Source organism: Gigantopelta aegis, chromosome 8 (assembly GCF_016097555.1).
Source record: "Gigantopelta aegis isolate Gae_Host chromosome 8, Gae_host_genome, whole genome shotgun sequence".
Taxonomy (NCBI): domain Eukaryota; kingdom Metazoa; phylum Mollusca; class Gastropoda; order Neomphalida; family Peltospiridae; genus Gigantopelta; species Gigantopelta aegis.
The window spans coordinates 80,793,231-80,811,044 of record NC_054706.1 but is presented as its reverse complement, the minus strand read 5'-3'; the positions used below and the strand labels follow the sequence as shown (position 1 = coordinate 80,811,044).

The 17,814-nt window shown below is 38.2% G+C and overlaps 1 long non-coding RNA gene across 1 annotated transcript; it reads right to left on the bottom strand.

Annotated features, from left to right (window-relative positions):
- Positions 1-3,136: 3,136 nt before the first annotated feature.
- Positions 3,137-12,105, bottom strand: LOC121379027. The gene is made up of 2 exons (XR_005958797.1): positions 11,954-12,105; positions 3,137-3,487 (listed from the first exon to the last, which is right to left on the bottom strand). It is a non-coding gene; the product is annotated as an uncharacterized LOC121379027 (long non-coding RNA).
- Between the last annotated feature and the right edge of the window lie 5,709 nt (positions 12,106-17,814).

Below are 17,814 nucleotides of genomic sequence, written 5' to 3'. Positions count from 1 at the left end.
TTGTGCACATATATGTACATGTATGCAGATATCAGTGTAATTATTTATTTACTTGTGTTCTTTTCTTTCGTTATTTCATTATTTCTTCATTTATAGATTTAAAAAAAAAAATCGTTTATTTTAATTTGTGGATGGTATTAAATGGGATACGTTCTACAAACAATACAAATCAACTAGTAATAGTAAGCAGACAATTTGCAATGACATTCACTGTCACACATGTACCACCGTTGGTGGTCTTTATGTGAATAAAGTTGTTGTTGTAAAAATAATCGTGACATTCTCAGGTAATCGTAATCGTAATCGATTACTTTTGTCAAGTAATCACACGTTACCTTCTTCACGACTGGTCCGTTTTGATGTAGTGAGATGGCCTCAGATCATAGTTATCTTCCCATTTGGTTGTCCGGGAATTTGTCCGCGCAAGTAGTCTGCTGTTTGTGATTATTTCATGGCAGACATCTATGAAGTGGCAACTATTTGACTGAAGTGACAGGGGAGAGCATGTAGTTTGTAAACATGTGTAACCTGTTGCCATTGAAGACTTGTTTGTAGTAATTCCGGCCCATGCAAAAGTAGTGCTTTTTGTGTAAAATGGGTGTACTCCGGCCAGGTTTAAAGGGTGTGTTTGTTTAAACCAATATGCTGGGAGAAAGAGCTGGACAACAGGGGTTGTCCTTTTCAGGGTATGTGTCCCCCAGGCAGGCAAAGGTACATACAAAAATCCACTGGCCTGCTGTTAGTTTTAAATCACTGGCAGGATTCTGCAAGTAAGGTTTTGATTGGTGGACATGAGCTCCAACTGGCTGTCTTTAGATCAACATGTAATAGTCGAGCTAATTTTAATTAGATTGGCGAAACCACGAAAAAAAAAAAATCAACCCTCCAAAAACTTAAAATAAACTGATAATTAGAAAAGGTACTCTGATGCCAGGAAATCGCCTTTCAAGCCATTATATTTTCAACATTTTAAGGAGCATGCCCCCGTAACCCCCCCTCCCCCCATAGTCCATCCAACGGGGAATACATTTTTTCATATTTTGAAATTTACTACAAGTTATTTATTTCTGAGCCGATTGTTTTCTAAATTGCACACAAAAATAGTATATATTAGTTATTTCCAAAACACTTTTACTTTTCTTTTTACGACAAACCAAACTGAAATTATTACCAAAAAACCCCACACATTTTATTGTAGGAGGATGGGACGGACTATAGGAGTCTTGGCTGCCTTACATTATTATTTATAACCTGGTAAACATTATGTCCTTTAAACAATTTTCTAAATAAGTCGCAGTAATTTTCAGGATCTATGTTCCAACACACAAAAGGAGTTCAGGTCATTGACCAGATGTATATGTTAAATATTTTCGTCAATTTCTTATTATAACCTTCTTAGTAACAGAAAAGGTACGTGTACCTCAGAACTATGATCAGTTCCTTTAATAATGGACATATTTTCGTCAGTTTCTTATTATAACCTTCTTAGTAAGAGAAAAGGTACATGTACCTCAGAACTATGATCAGTTCCTTTAATAATGAACATATTAGGCCATCGGTCTACAGGCTGGTAGGTACTGAGTTCGGATCCCAGTAGAAGCATGGGATTTTTAATCCAGATACCAACTCCAAACCCTGAGTGAGTGCTCCGCAAGGCTCAGTGTAAACCACTTTCACCGACCAGTGATCCATAACTGGTTCAACAAAGGCCATGGTTTGTGCTATCCTGCCTGTGGGAAGCGCAAATAAAAGATCCCTTGCTGCTTGTCGTAAAAGAGTAGCCTATGTGGTGACAGCGTTCTTTTCCCCACTGTGACAGGACAATACGACCATCCCATTCCCCACTGTAGCAGGGCAGTACCACCATCCCATTCCCCACCATCCCATTCCCCACTGTAGCAGGGCAGTACCACCATCCCATTCCCCACTGTGACAGGGCAATACCACCATCCCATTCCCCACTGTGACAGGGCAGTACCATCATCCCAGTCCCCACTATGACAGGACAGTGCCATCCCATTACCCAATGTGACAGACGTGCTTGGACCTTCTGCGTATGCCAGTACGTATCAGATGGTTGATTGATTGATATACTCTGAAAGATGAGCCAGGACTGGTCGCCATTAATAAATACAGGTCATGTGATTTTCCCAGGAAATATTCCACTAAATACAGGCCATGTGATTCTCCCAGGAAAGATTCCACTAAATACAGGCCAGGTGGTTATCCTAAGAAAGATTCCACTAAATACAGGCCAGGTGGTTGACCCAAGAAAGATTCCACTAAATACAGGCCAGGTGGTTGACCCAGGAAAGATTCCACTAAAAACAGGCCGCGTTCGAATCTACCATACTGCTAATTTCACACCGGGAACCTGTATCCAGTATATGGCGCCCCACGCCCTTCCTGCCAGATTGGTATTTCTCACCCATTTGAAAAAACCAAATTATTGATGTCATATGACGATATCCAACATATGTTGGTAACCTATTTAAAGACATGATTGGCAACTCCATGGTGATGACCTTGACGCCAAATCCAAACCAACCACTGAAAGTAATATCACTGTCAATAGTTATTTTCTATATAACCTAACCCTAATTCTTTGAGGATGTTTACAAAGAGAATACTACATCCATCCCTGCCCTTTAGATAACATTATTTTACAACTTCTGCTTTAGAAACGTATCCAACTTGTTTTCGGCAAAATAAATGGTATCCAAATAAAACACGTGTAACGTTCCCCACTTACTACAATGGCGGGTGGAGGACAGGCTTAAACTAGTTTGTTACAAATCGCAGGCAAAGAAGGAAATGTTTTATTTAACGACGCATTCAACACTTTTTTATTTTACGGTTATATGGCGTCAGACATATGGTTAAGGACCACACAGATATTGAGAGAGGAAACCCGCTGTCGCCACTTCATGGACTACTCTTTTCGATTAGCAGCAAGGGATCTTTTATATGCACCATCCCACAGACAGGATAATACATACCACGGCCTTTAATATACCAGTCGTAGTGCACTGGCTCAAATCGTAGGGTTGCACATCGCACGGAATGCTACGAGAACATGACCACGTGACACCGACCTGTTCTTAACCATAAACACATGACTGACAAACGTCACAAATTATCACGGAAGCAGATTTATTAACTTCAACCAGAACGAACTAAAACTGACTTTAAATTTTATCGTTTACATTTTGTTTGATCTCATAAATAATAAAATATCCATGTCCGCTGCGACGGCGCATGCGCCAAGTGCTGAGGCCGTGCTATTTTTTAGGCGCCTGGTACTTGTCGCTGTTCGGGTTCAACTGCTGGCCGTGGTTGTCCAGATCCGGCTTGGTTCCGGTTCCGGAATATCCCGATTGGTGCCCTTGGTAATTGGAGTTGTTGGGATTGCATTGGTTGCCGTGGTTATCCAAATCTGGCTTGTCTGCAGTTCCTCCGTATTTTCCGCTGCTGGACATTGTTTTGTCTGAAATTAGACAACAACAGCTGTAATAAATGTATTTTTCTTTCTTAATTTACAAATACTAAACTATAAAATAGTTTACTTGTCACATGCCGGGAAATATGATTTATTAAAAATAGTTTTGTATGTGTTACTTTTGTCGAATATTATTTTTCTTAAAATATATTAGTGTGTAGTTTGGGTTACTTTTGTTGTAGAGTAAATGTGATATTGACTAGTATGGAAGGTATTGCATGTGCAAGGTATGGGGTGTGTTTGAGAATGTGAACTCGAGGATGAAGTATGAACGAGCACAGGAAAGTTGGGTGAGAGATAGCCCGAGTACTCTGACTGTAAGAGAGCTAGACGGACATTTGGACATAAATACGCTCTCATTACAGTCAGAGACCAAGCTATGTATTTTTTTGGCAATTCCAGACAACCAAAAAGTTGACAAAGATTTTCGCTCTAATACCACAACAATCCTATGTTTGACGTCAAATACCTTTACATCGATCATTTTCGAGTTAACTGATTAAAAAAAATCCACATATTAATCACTAATACACATAGTACAGAAAGAAATCCGACAGCACCCACATTCAGCTACGCTTCGTGACACTCCGTTGCAAGAATTACAAAGCTCGGTGACCTATTTCGTGACATATCACGTGATCGCCCACTGGGCGATTCCGCCCAGTAAATGGAATGGCTGAGTGGGCGATCATGTGACGCAACGTCACGATATAGGTCGGCGAACTTAGAATTCTGCTGTCCGGAGTTTGCCGAAGCTTAGCTGAATGTGGGTGCTGTCGGGTTTCTTTCTGTACTATGTGTATTAGTGATTAATATGTGGATTTTTTTAAATCAGGGCTAGGTGAGAGAATGCTCATAACAGGATGAATTGTTGGGGGTCTGGCAGTGTTACTGGTTTTCATAATAGGATGAATTGTTGGGGGTCTGGCAGTGTTACTGGTTTTCATAATAGGATGAATTGTTGGGGGTCTGGCAGTGTTACTGGTTTTTATAAGGGAAGGAGCTTGTGTGTGCTTACGGTGTAAGACGCGAGTGCTTACAATTATAGTATTTGCATTGTGATAAATTTATTATTTAAATGTGTATTTTATTTAAATTTGTAAATACAAGGGAACACTAGTTTCTGAATGAGAAATAGAATATTGTAATGTACATGTCATAATGAGCACATTAAACGCGCTCTCTCACAGATGGTTAACCTAATTATTGACCCAACAAGGTATTATATGACAATATATACATTTGATTTGTACCTAAAAGTACTTTATTGAACCATCTACATAACCACCATATCACACTTATTATTGATATTTTATAAAAATAATTGAACTATGGGTACGGTCCATAATTCTGAGAAAAATAACGGCTATTTGGAGAGCAGAGGTGTGACGTATTATTTTGAGTCACGTGACGGGCATTCCCCGAATAACCGCAGTGCCAAAACGATTTACCAAGCTCGTGTAACGAGAACGCTTGACCGTCCTCCGCAACGTAGGGTAAATACAAAAAAACACACAATGAAAATAAGTTATTAAAAAATAATAAAAACATGTACTGAATGATAATAAGCTTATACATTAATTTATTTTAGTAACAGAAGCATGTTAAACGTCGACAATCCCGACTAGTTAGGCCTTTGCATCTAATAGGTAAATTTATCGTTAGTCGTACACGAATCACAAACACCGTCCAGGGCCGTACCCTCCGGGGGGGGGGGGGGGGGGCAGCTGCCCCCCCTGAGAATCTTGTCCTTTTTTTTTATTTTATATATCTCCAGTAATAGCATAGAAATGTTTAATCTTTATAGTATGTTAAAAATTATTTATAAAATTTAGTGCCCCCCCATGGATTTTGGTCAGGGTACGGCCCTGCCGTCATTTTCCACCTTGTCAAATTCATTATGCCATATGCCATAACAGCTGACTTGGGATAGGAATTGTTGCATTTTTAAAGAATACTCTTAACTAGACGGTGTTTATATACGATGTGACTATATATACGAAGGCCGTGTCTATAGCCTCCACTAACGAGGGCTGGCTATATTCACAGCAAACATGTATATAGGCGGTAAATAAGTACATGTATTTGATTGATCCATATTACCAAACCATCTGGAACAGGAGGAATACATACTAAGTACTGTACAAACAGTGCATTTTCTGAGCAGGGGAGGGGGTTGGGGAATATATGAATTTAGCGGACCCTCTTGTGTACGTTTTCCACAGATATATGAATAGCGTCATATAATAATAATGATGATGATGAATAAATAAATAAAAATAACAATTACAAATTATCAGCGGCTGAGGTAGATTAACGGACAGTACACAAACTAACAACAGGGCTTGAACTTAATAATTTTTCACCGATTGCAATTTTGAGGCTGCTTACGTAAATTTTGTAAAAAAAAGTTAATTTTACCGCAAATATATATGCCTAATAATAATAATAAATGGTGAGTTCCTGTTCCGACTGTTTATTATTTTATTTCAGCGTATTCGCGGTTATTTTCGTCATGAAATAATATTTTTTTTTATTATTTGCCATGTATATAGCCGTCCCTCATTTGCGAAGTCTCTATACACGGCGATCGTTTATATAAAATCCAAAAATACATTATACGGTTGTCGTATAAATAGCCTCATCACTACGAGTCTGTTTTTGCGTGTTTTTCATGTCTCATCACAAGAAGAGTTCCAAATTAATTAAAAAAATTAAGCGTATCATGGAATTCCCTCGATCGTAGTTCAATTAAAATATTTTGGATCATACAATAACTAGGTTTGGTATTCCCAATGAATGTAAGTTTCATTTATAATGCATATTTAGAGAAACGAGGCCCACTAAATCCGTGATTGAGCTCCTTTAACACTATGGACATTTATAATGCATATTTAGAGAAACAAGGCCCACTAAATGACTGAGCTCCTTTAAGACTATGGACGTTTATAATGCATATTTAGAGAAACGAGGCCCACTAAATCCGTGACTGAGCTCCTTTAACACTGTGGACGTTTATAATGCATATTTAGAGAAACGAGGCCCACTAAATCCGTGACTGAGCTCCTTTAACACTATGGACGTTTATAATGCATATTTAGAGAAACGAGGCCCACTAAATCCGTGACTGAGCTCCTTTAACACTATGGACGTTTATAATGCATATTTAGAGAAACGAGGCCCACTAAATCCGTGACTGAGCTCCTTTAACACTATGGACATTTATAATGCATATTTAGAGAAACGAGGCCCACTAAATCCGTGACTGAGCTCCTTTAACACTATGGACATTTATAATGCATATTTAGAGAAACAAGGCCCACTAAATCCGTGACTGAGCTCCTTTAACACTATGGACATTTAGAGTTTGTTTAAATTTTGTATTGGGTGGTTGCTTTGTTATATTGTAGGGAGGTTGTTTTATAATGTGAGTGGTGTATGTGTGAATTGTGTGCTCAGTGATACGGTGAGTGGTGTATGTGTGAATTGTGTGCTCAGTGATATGGTCTTAGTGCCCTCCAAGCTATATCTGGAACCAGTGGCTTCAGACCCGAAATTATCAAAAAGATATTTAAATTTTATAATAAATTAATGGTCAAACATGTGTCTGTTGTCCTCAAATGGGTCTCAGCTCATATTGGCATCGAGGGTAACGAATTGGCAGACGCCAATGCCAAAAAGTCACTTAGTTATCCTGAGGTTGGTATTTCTGTGTAATACAACTTTAGCGAGATTTGTTCTATGGCAGTCTGAATGGGACCACTACACCAGGGCGTGGCACTCCCATATTAAACCAAAGGTCTCAACACCTGGTCCAGTTTCTTTTAATATTAAAGCAACTAAAACAATAGCTAGGCTTAGAATGGGTGTATCTTTTGGTTTAAATGATACAAAATTTTAAATTAGAAAATCAGATACACCCAATTGCCTGGTAATAAAATCGATAGTGTAAATCACTATCTGATTGAATGCATCAAGCATACCAAAATTAGACTGAAACTGGAATTTGTTTTTGGAAATAATAATATTATATTTAATTCTTTTAATTTATTAAATCCACAGTTAAAATATAAGTTAGTAATAGACAGGTTGTTGATGGCCTTTGTTTTCCAATCCAAAGTTGGTATATAACTTTTTAATCTCGCTTCGGCTGTTTCCACATTTCTTTATGCTGTTTATTTTTAATTAGCCTTGTTATCTGCCATTTCGGAAGTTATCCATTGACCACTCATATGTGAGGTTAGTGGCCTCAGATTACAGTTATCTTCCCATTTGGTTGTCCAAAATCCAGAAATTTGACCGTGCATGTAGTCTGCTGTTTGACTGTGATTATTTCATGGCAGACAGCTATGAAGTGGCAACTATTTGACTGAAGTGACAGAGGAGATCATGTAGTTTGTAAACATGTGTAACTTGTTGACATTGAAGACTTGTTTGTGGTAATTCCGGCCCATGCAAAAGTAGTGCTTTTTGTGTAAAATGGGAGTACTCCGGCTTGGTTTAGAGGGTGTGTTTGTTTAAACCAATATGCTGGGAGAAAGAGCTGGACAACAGGGGTTGTCCTTTTCAGGGTATGTGTCCCCCAGGCAGGCAAAGGTACATACAACAATCCACTGGCCTGCTGATATTAATAAAAATGTTATAGCCACTAAGGCTATATAGAAACATATAGCGAAATTAATTGTGGTCCGAGGCCTAGTACGTGTTGGGGCCCGTCATTAGCCGTATGTTGTGTATTATCCTTCTGCGGCGACGGGCGGGCCCTCTCCATGGTCGGTGTTTGATACCGGAGTGGCATTATTAATTACTAATAGTGTCTTATGTTAATTTTCCTGTCTATTATTAACGGGTGAATAATTTTGATGGAATTTGGGTACCGGACTTTTGGTTGGCGAGTAGGTGGTCCGGGGTGGCATTCGGTAAGTTCCAGGTGGGGGCGGGGAGCAATACTTGTTGTTGACTCCTCGGACCTGGCCGGGGCTCCCCCCGTATAATGCATGGCTGTCCATTGGGGTATGCCCTTTGGGCCCCATCTGTCCGGTAGCTATTTGATTTAATTAATGAACAAATTACACTTTAACACCATATACTCCTTATTATTAATTTTTGGAGTATACAATTATTTAGTGTCTTTATTTTTGGTTTAACCATTATATGAGCCGCTTATGTTATTATATATTTTTAATCTCTGGCCGCCGCTATCGTGGTTGGAATTTATCGCGCTCAGTCGCTTCTTATTTTAATAATTTTTCTCTGGTAATTTTAAATTAAATATATATTATAATATAAATTTTTTGTTTTATAATGTGGTGTTGGTGTTGTGTGTATGAATGTGATAGGGTCAGATTCGGGTTTGTATGGGGCAGGGGTTGTTATCTGGCAGTAACGATCCCACTCTTTGCCGGCTTGTCCTTAAATGTTTAAAATTTATTTTAGATTTATAATGTGCTTGTGTTATTTTAAAAGAAATTTTTTAATTATATTTACAGGCATGCTCTTTTAATGTGTTTTGTTATTTTTATCCTGTTTTTAGAAATCTTATTGATTTAATAAAAAATAGGAATTCAATAGGGCGGGATGCTGCTCCTATGCTGACATACTATGATTAGGTTTACCCATACCTTCTCCTAGTCGTTGTTTTTCTAAATTAAAGGGTGCCAGTGTCTTTTGAATGATGTAACCTTTATGTTCTTTTGGTCTACAGAGAGGCGCCTCGGATCTTCTACTCTACAGAATACGTTTCACACCCACGACTTGCCAGACTTAATATGATCCCAACGTCCTCAACTACTGCTACCAGTGCTGGTTAATTAATCAATGTACCTCCCCTAGGGACACCACCGCTGGATAACTATATGAGGGGTGCCGATATTGGAGGGCACGACGGCTGGACAGACGGGGGGGGGGGGGTATCTGGTGGGGCGAAGGGGGGGGGGGGGAGGGGGTGTGCCACCAGAAGATAGAGTTTAGGCGCTTAGGCGTAGGCGGTTTAGGCCGTAGGGGGAAGTTAGGTTTGTCTGGGGGTTAGCCCCCTCTCCCCTTTTTTCACGGCTGTCTCCAACCCTCTTTTTCGGTCACGCTTTAGTTACCGATATGTTCGGTACCCCTCCTTTAATTGGAAAATTAAAGATTATTAAAAAAAGAAAGAAAAACAAAAAGAAAGAAAATCTTATAAATTCCTGTGACCCTTCAAACCCTCAAGCCTCCAACCCTCTCCAGTCAGGGCTTAATTTGTAATGTTAAATTTAATTATAGAGGCTCTGCATATTTTGGAATAGCCCGTTCAAAAATAATTAAATAAATGGTGTTAATTTTAAATATTATTATAAAGTTTATTATATTATTTTAATTAAATTTTTGTTTTGGTATACACCAAATAAATTTTAATTTGTCCCCATATTTATTTAATTTTAGAGTAATTTTCTAAATTGTCCTGTTAAATTTCTGGCCCGGAGCAGACCCCTGGCTATCCAGGACTCGGCCCCGGGGCAGACATGCTTGAAGCTCTAGTGGCATGTAAGCATGTTAAAAATTGACCTGACCTGATCTAGAACTTCCAGTTTAATTAGTGTAATTTTGAGACTAATCTCTAGAACTGCTTTTCACTTTCTAGAATTTGCTTCCAGCTTAAAATTTGAAGAACAAAGACTGCTCTCCATTTCACAAAGACTTGTTCTCCATTTCACAAAGACTGCTTTCCACTTCACAAAGACTTATCCATTTCACAAAGACTGCTCTCCATTTCACAAAGACTTCTCAATTTCACATTTCACAAAGACTGCTCTCCATTTCACAAAGACTGCTCTCCATTTCACAAAATGGATTTCTATCGTTGAATATTCATGTTATTAACAATGCAATATAACATGCAGGATTTGTGACGTTCCCTTACTGCCAATGGACACATTTAGCGAGCTTCCTCTCTAAGACGTTGTAGAAAAAATTACCAAATGTTTGACATCCAATAGCAGATGATGAAATAATAAATCGGTACTCTAGTGATTTTGTTAAACAATACAAACTAACCTTTTCCCTAACATTAACCTTATTTTATGGGCAATAACATACTCCCTTTCTCCAAGGGATCCCCCCACCAAAGAAAAAAAGAAGAAAAAAAGGAGAAGCATTAACGAAGTAAAGTAAAAAGTAAAATTTGTTTTATTTAACGACGCCACTAGGCACATTGATTTTTTTATCTTATCATTGGCTATTGGACGTCAAATATATGGTCATTCTGACACTTTTTTTTATACAGGAAACCCGCTGTCGCCACATAGGCTACTCTTTTACGACAGGCAGCAAGGGATCTTTTATTTGCACTTCCCACAGGCAGGATAGCACAAACCATGGCCTTTGTTGAACCAGTTATGGATCACTGGTCAGTGCAAGTGGTTTACAGCTACCCATTGAGCCTTGCGGAGCACTCACTCGGGGTTTGGAGTTGGTATCTGGATTAAAAATTCCATGCCTCAACTGGGATCCGAACCCAGTACCTACCAGCCTGTAGACCGATGGCCTAACCACAACGCCACCGAAGTAGAAGTTAGAAGTATGCTATGCGAATTAGGCAGTGTGAAAATAGCGCATAGTTCACGCTAGCACAGATGCAGTCACAGATATACACACTGTATATATTTTTAGTGATTTAAAGACCTTACTTCTCTAAAAATGGATAATAAATGCAAATTACATTAATGTTTGGAAACCAAATCTAGCTATCGCATCATCTTAATTGAACCATGAAGGAGAGAAATTCAAATCAACCATCTTGGCAATATTAGTTTTTTAATAATGGACCATTGCCATAATTCAATTACTTTTACAAAATATCATTAATAAGTGGAGTATGGGGGTTACGTAGATGGTTGAATAAACATACATTTAGGGACAAATCAAATATATTTTTTTTCAGGTAATACTTTGTTAGGCCATTTAAGTAAGTGGCCTGTGACAATATGCCTTTAAATGTACCAAATTATTTTGTTACTCGTGCCAGAGTAAATTTTGGTCTGAGGAGATGAGAAATAATTTTTTTCTCGATTTCAATTAAAACCCCAAACTTTTATAGTATCAATAAATTTCTTTTAGCATTTTCAGTACACTCAGTGCATGTTCAGTGATGCCGGGTGACTACTCGGTGCTGTACTATTTGTATAATATGTTCGCTACTATAGATACCATTTTATGAAATTGAAACTTTTATATATATATATAACACATAATAATACATATAATACACATATATAACATAACATACTGGTTTTGTAGAAACTTTCACGGTTTTGTGTTGTATACTTTTTTCGCCCGAAAATAATAATAAAATCAACAAAAAAAAACACACAAAAAAACACACACTGATAAACACTAAAGAAAATAATTAATAAACCCCAATATAAAAAACTAGTCTGAAAACCCCCAGAAAGAAAGCAAGACAAATAATAAAGGGAAACGAACCTTGCGTGGACCTGGATGTGTAATTTGATACAGATTTCTAGTTCTGTCCGCTTAGTTTCGTTAACGGGAATGGCCGGGCGCCAATGACGCGGGCTCTTTTATACACCTATTCTTTATCGAGCAACACGTCACATCACTCGTGCAGTGGAAAATTCCACTTTGTGTTACAGAAAGTACACAAACAGAAAGTAGTTTTTCTTGGAAATAACAAACAAATTGATGGCGTGCATATTAGTAATTGGAATCGGATATAATACCCCCCCCCCCCCCCCCCCCAATTATTTCTCCTTTTTAAAACTTGTTTCCGGGATGTTGCAGTGGCCAAAACTTTTTGTATACGAGTTTTATTTATTATGTCGTTTTTAGTTACCTTACAGATAAAGTGGGGAGTTTTATTTATTATGTCGTTTTTAGTTACCTTACAGATAAAGTGGGGTGTTTTAACGACAACGCTAGAGTACATTGATTAATTAATCATCGGCTATTGAATGTCAAACATTTCGTAATTATGACTCGTCATCAGAGGAAACACGCTACATTTTTCCTAATGCAGCAAGAGATCTTTTATATGTACTTTCCCACAGACAAGAAAACACATACCGCGACCTTTGACAAGTTGTGGTGCATTGGTTGGAACGAGAAAAACCCCAAATCAGTTGAAACGACTGAACTAAATCCCGCACTTCCATTTTTTGTCTTCTGGTTGAATGTGTTTTAATGTTTACCATTGTTCCTGTCACGTTTTGTCATCATGCTGGTCAGTTCTACAAAACCAGGCACACTTACTAGCAGTCATCAAGTGATACCCATACGAGTGCCGCTCATTACTTGGGGTTTTCTCGTTCCAACCAATGCACCACAAACTGCACATATTTACAGAAAAATCCTCAGATGATGGCTTCCAAAAAAGAACGACAGCATGTTCTCCAAATTTGGTACCGATATGCGAAAATTTGGGTCCTATCTCCTACACTAATCGTAAAAAATGTCATCGCTTTACGAAGTTTTCGAAGTCATATTCTATCATTTTATATTTTAAAAAATGTGTTTATTGTACATAGATTCACAAAATATTAATTAAACAGAGTTTACAGGATAAACGAATCAGAAAAATATTTCAAACCCTATGAGCAGACGACATTATTCACTATAGGCGGATACTGCTGTTTGGTTTATATACAAACCACTGTGTTTACAAACTGCACATAAACAATGATATAGAACATTTTTGTTATTTCCAAAGCACCTTTTCCCCTAAACAAACAAACAAAAGAAAACAAGAAGAAAAAAAAAAAAAGAGAAAGAAAAAAAAGAGAATCTAACCCCTCCAACAACCTCCCCTCCCCCCTTCAAAATGAACAAAACAACAAAAACCTACAACAAACAAACAAAACATCACATTTAAAATGGAGGCGGATACAATGCTTAGCCTTGCCTAGTCTGGTATTGTATTATTATTATTATTATTATTATTACATATTAATTTATATACGTTGTTTGTAATTTGTTTATTATTATTTAAAAATACATTTTCTTATTTAAAACGTTCAAACTGTTAAAAAAACTTAACCGGCCTTTGTTGGTAATTGAACCGCTGCCACTGATTTGTAAATGTACCTAACCACCAGGCCCATTCTGGGGCTTATTTCACAAAGCATCGTAAGTTTACGTCTACGACTAGCAGTTACACCAGGCATACATTTACAAGTGTTTGGTATCTATTTTACGAAGAAAATTACATAATTACAGAAGATGAAGCATTTTTAGGACAAAAGAAAATGAAATACGTGTACTTTTAACTATATATTTGTTGTACTATAATAGTAATACAAACTGTGGTTTAGTCGTAGATTTACGTTTATGTGCAAACTAGGCTTACGATGTTTTGTGAAATTGGGCCCAGGAGCGAATCTAATGTTTTAATGGATGGGGTAGGGGTGGGTGGGTGTAACGTCAATGTAATGTTGTTCGGAGACTAATAAAGAAAAGTCTTCACTTTATGCGAAGACGACATTAAATAAATCCGAGTCTGGAGCTCGACGCGGTAAGACGTGTTTGTTTCGCCTGTGCATACTGCACGTGCTTTCGTGTGCTCGACTTGGGAATTATCCATTTTGTGGGGTTTTTTGTTAGAGAAATGGAGTTTTCTACTGGGATGTATGTGGCCATTGGAACTGATTCAACGCTAGAACGCTTCTCGTTTCGACAGCCTGCACCACCAGGTTGGATTCTTTTTTAGCGAGATTCCTTGCCTCCACGTCATTTCTCCGGCTGACTTATGTCGATTTGTTTTTCCGTGACTCATATGACGGACATTCTGCAGAACGCCACGGTTGTTCGCGTTTAGTCTCTACATGTCCGAGCCTGTCCTAGCAACACTGGAAGATTGACCGCCCCACTCTAAGAATAAATAGGAAGCGGGGTCGGCCCCTACTACTCTTTTCTAGATTTTACTTTGTTTTATATTGATACCATCTCATATCTTCCGGAGTCGGGCCTGTCCGCACCACTATACCAACCCATAACGACTGGACTATACCCTAGTCTCATACTCTCTCTCGTTCAGACAGATCCGGCTTCTCAAGATCTGTATTTCAGCACAGTACTACACCTTCAACGTCTATTGACTGTCAATCTTGGGGTTTTCTTGACGGGATGCAACCCATTTATGTCGAAATTACTTTCTTTTTTAAAAATATTATTAAATAGTCCGATCCTCACTTGGCAGTGTGTATTGATTGGTGTTAATTGTCAGTGTTTATTGATTGGTTTTAATTGTCAGTGTTTATTGATTGGTTTTAATTATCAGTGTGTATTGACTGGTGTTAATTGTCAGTGTGTATTGATTTGTTTTAATTGTCAGTGTGTATTGATACTGAAAGAGAAACCGAGACTACTTTCGGTTTGTATGTAAACAGCTCACTTCATGGAAATGTTACTCAGCAGGAAAGTTTTCAGTCAGGAAAGTGGGCGTGGCCAACGGCGGTTTATCAAGTGAGGCTTATCCAGCCCCCTCGTGGAAAAACACCAACAAAGTGTCGTTTCACTTGAAAGGTGCTCGTGTTGTTTAGCTGGAAAATACTGTTACTTCTTTTTCCCCCGGCACTTTATGTTCATCAGGTGCGTAATAAAATGGATTACTCTTTCGAACTCCGAAGTTATATTTAGTTATTAGGGAACCCCACATTTTTAAGTCATACAGTAGTGTAGGGCCTAGGGTGTATACCACCAAATCAAATCTCATAAGACGACAGTAGTAACATATGTGGCTAAAACTCCTACCTGCATATACATCACAGATATAAATACTACCACCCCTCACCTTTAAAGTGAATCGGAAAAAAATGGCAGTGAAGCTGCTCATTTAAAAAAAGAACGGGTAGTGTTAACTACCCTAGTTCCGCACAAAATTTGAGTACTTTTGTTTACAGGTACACCATACATGTTTCAAGCACACGGTTACAGTGGCACTAGATTAAATAAAATTGCATGCATGTTCTGCCTAGATGAAACTAATTTTTATCACCATCATAGGACTTGTGGTATTAACCGCTCTATCAAAAATTAAAACACCCACATAGCCTCTGGTTGTGTTCGAACCCAGTACCTCGCAGCTATGATCATGATGATCTACCCACTAAGCTATTTAGATGGCACTGGCAATTAAAACACCCACATAGCCTCTGGTTGGGTTCGAACCCAATACGTCTCGGCCATAAACATGATTATCTACCCACTAAGATATTTAGATGACACTGGCAATTAAAACACCCACATAGCCTCTGGTTGGGTTCGAACCCAATACGTCTCGGCCATAAACATGATTATCTACCCACTAAGATATTTAGATGGCACTGGCAATTAAAACACCCACATAGCCTCTGGTTGGGTTCGAACCCAATACGTCTCGGCCATAAACATGATTATCTACCCACTAAGATATTTAGATGGCTGTGTTAAAATACTCACATCGCTTCTGGTTGGGTCGAACCCAGTACATACTAGTTTTGAATCCAGTTACTGTTCAATACACGACCAAGAATATTCAATAATTAAATTAATTACACTAACGATCGATGTTAAAACTAGCTGACAGTGTCGACCGTTAATGTAACATTTTAAATTGTTACACTAGTTGTCAACATTACAGCCGCTAGTGTTCATTGTTACACTAAATATAGTGAATGAATGAATGAATGAATGGTTAACGACACCCCAGCACAAAAAATACATCGGCTATTGGGTGTCAAACTATGGTAATGCAAACAAATAAAGTGATGATCAACATCAATATAAGAATTCAAGATTTAAATAAAAACAGTGTAAAGAACTGTGCTAAAATACAAATATCACAGATAGATACTAACTTTTACTCAAAATTTCAATTTTGTGCTGTATTGGCCATTCTCAAAGAGAATGTTACACCCCTGCACCACTATGAGGTTACAGCACGCGCAGGGGGTTACACTAGTGGACAGGTGTACACTAGTGGACCCTACAAAGCTTGCGCATACAGGCACAAGTTGACTTCATGCAGCTAAAAATGCTTATATGCAAAACAATTTTTATACAAACAAAAATGGCACTTGAACGTTTTGAGGGCACTTGAAAAATTTGGGGAGGGGGGGGGGTCCCCTACCTCCCCTGGATCCGCCTCTGACCTCTGTAGGCCTATGTTCACAAGTTTATTTCCCATCAATTATTTCTGTGTATCGAGTATGAATACAAGCCTGGGGTGTAGTGACTTCCTAGCAGTTGTGAAAAGGAAAATTAGGGGGTGCCTTCAAAAGTGAAAGCTTTTTTCCATAGGCGTACATGCCCCCATTTTTGTAGGGGGCAGGCTGGTTTTTGCCCGATTTAAACGAAAATGCCCAAATCTGGATAATAACATTTATTCTTATTAGCATTACAAAACAGCTATATAGGGTTGGAAACGAATCACTATGCATTTTTACCTGCATTAGTAGTATATTTTGTACATAGCGGGGACAACAAAGGAAATACAATGGAGTCGCCTCCAATACAATGGAAATGCACCTCCGGAACAATGGGTCCCCAATCCGCAACAATGGATGTGCACCTATTGTCTTTCCGGTTCAGTGGAGCGTATAATTGGTTTTTCCGGTTTAGTGGAGCGTATAATTGGGTTTTCCGGTTCAGTGGAGCGAATAATGGATTTTTGAACAAAAGAAGTGCACCTATTGTGCTGAGTGGATGACTGGCATTTTTTTAAAAAGGATGACTGGCATTTTTTCAAATTTTGGGCGGGAACGTCCGCGTTTTCAATAGGAACTAAAGTGGTGTTATTTATAGATAGTTTGAGTCAGTCTTTTGTGTTTGCTTGGTTTTTAGTTGTGACAAGGGTGATGGGTACAAAGACCTTTGTCTAAATATGCTTTGAAAGGTTTATTGTTAGCAATGATGAAATAATATTTTTGAATAGAAAACCAGTTGAAACCGGTTTATTTGTTATTACTATTATCCAATCGAAACAGTCGTTTTAAACATTGCATTTGAATATATGTTATAACATAAAAGTGAAATTATTTATTATTTGTAACGATTTCGTTCAAAGATGAAGTACAACGACAAGAAACAGGCTGTTTACTTCAGCTGGAAATATGTTTTACGATCAGAATGCAGTTTTAATGAATCAATAGTGAAAAAATCAACTTGTTGGTTTAAGAGTCGTACTGAATGTGAGATGGATGCCAAACGATCCTTCTGCGATTTGACTACCAGTACCAAGCTAATAATCAAGAAAATACGACCAACTCGTATACTTGTGGATGAAGTAGATACAGTTGATAACAGAAAATGCTTGGAAAATTTGTTAACTCTGAGTTATGCCTTTGAAGGGT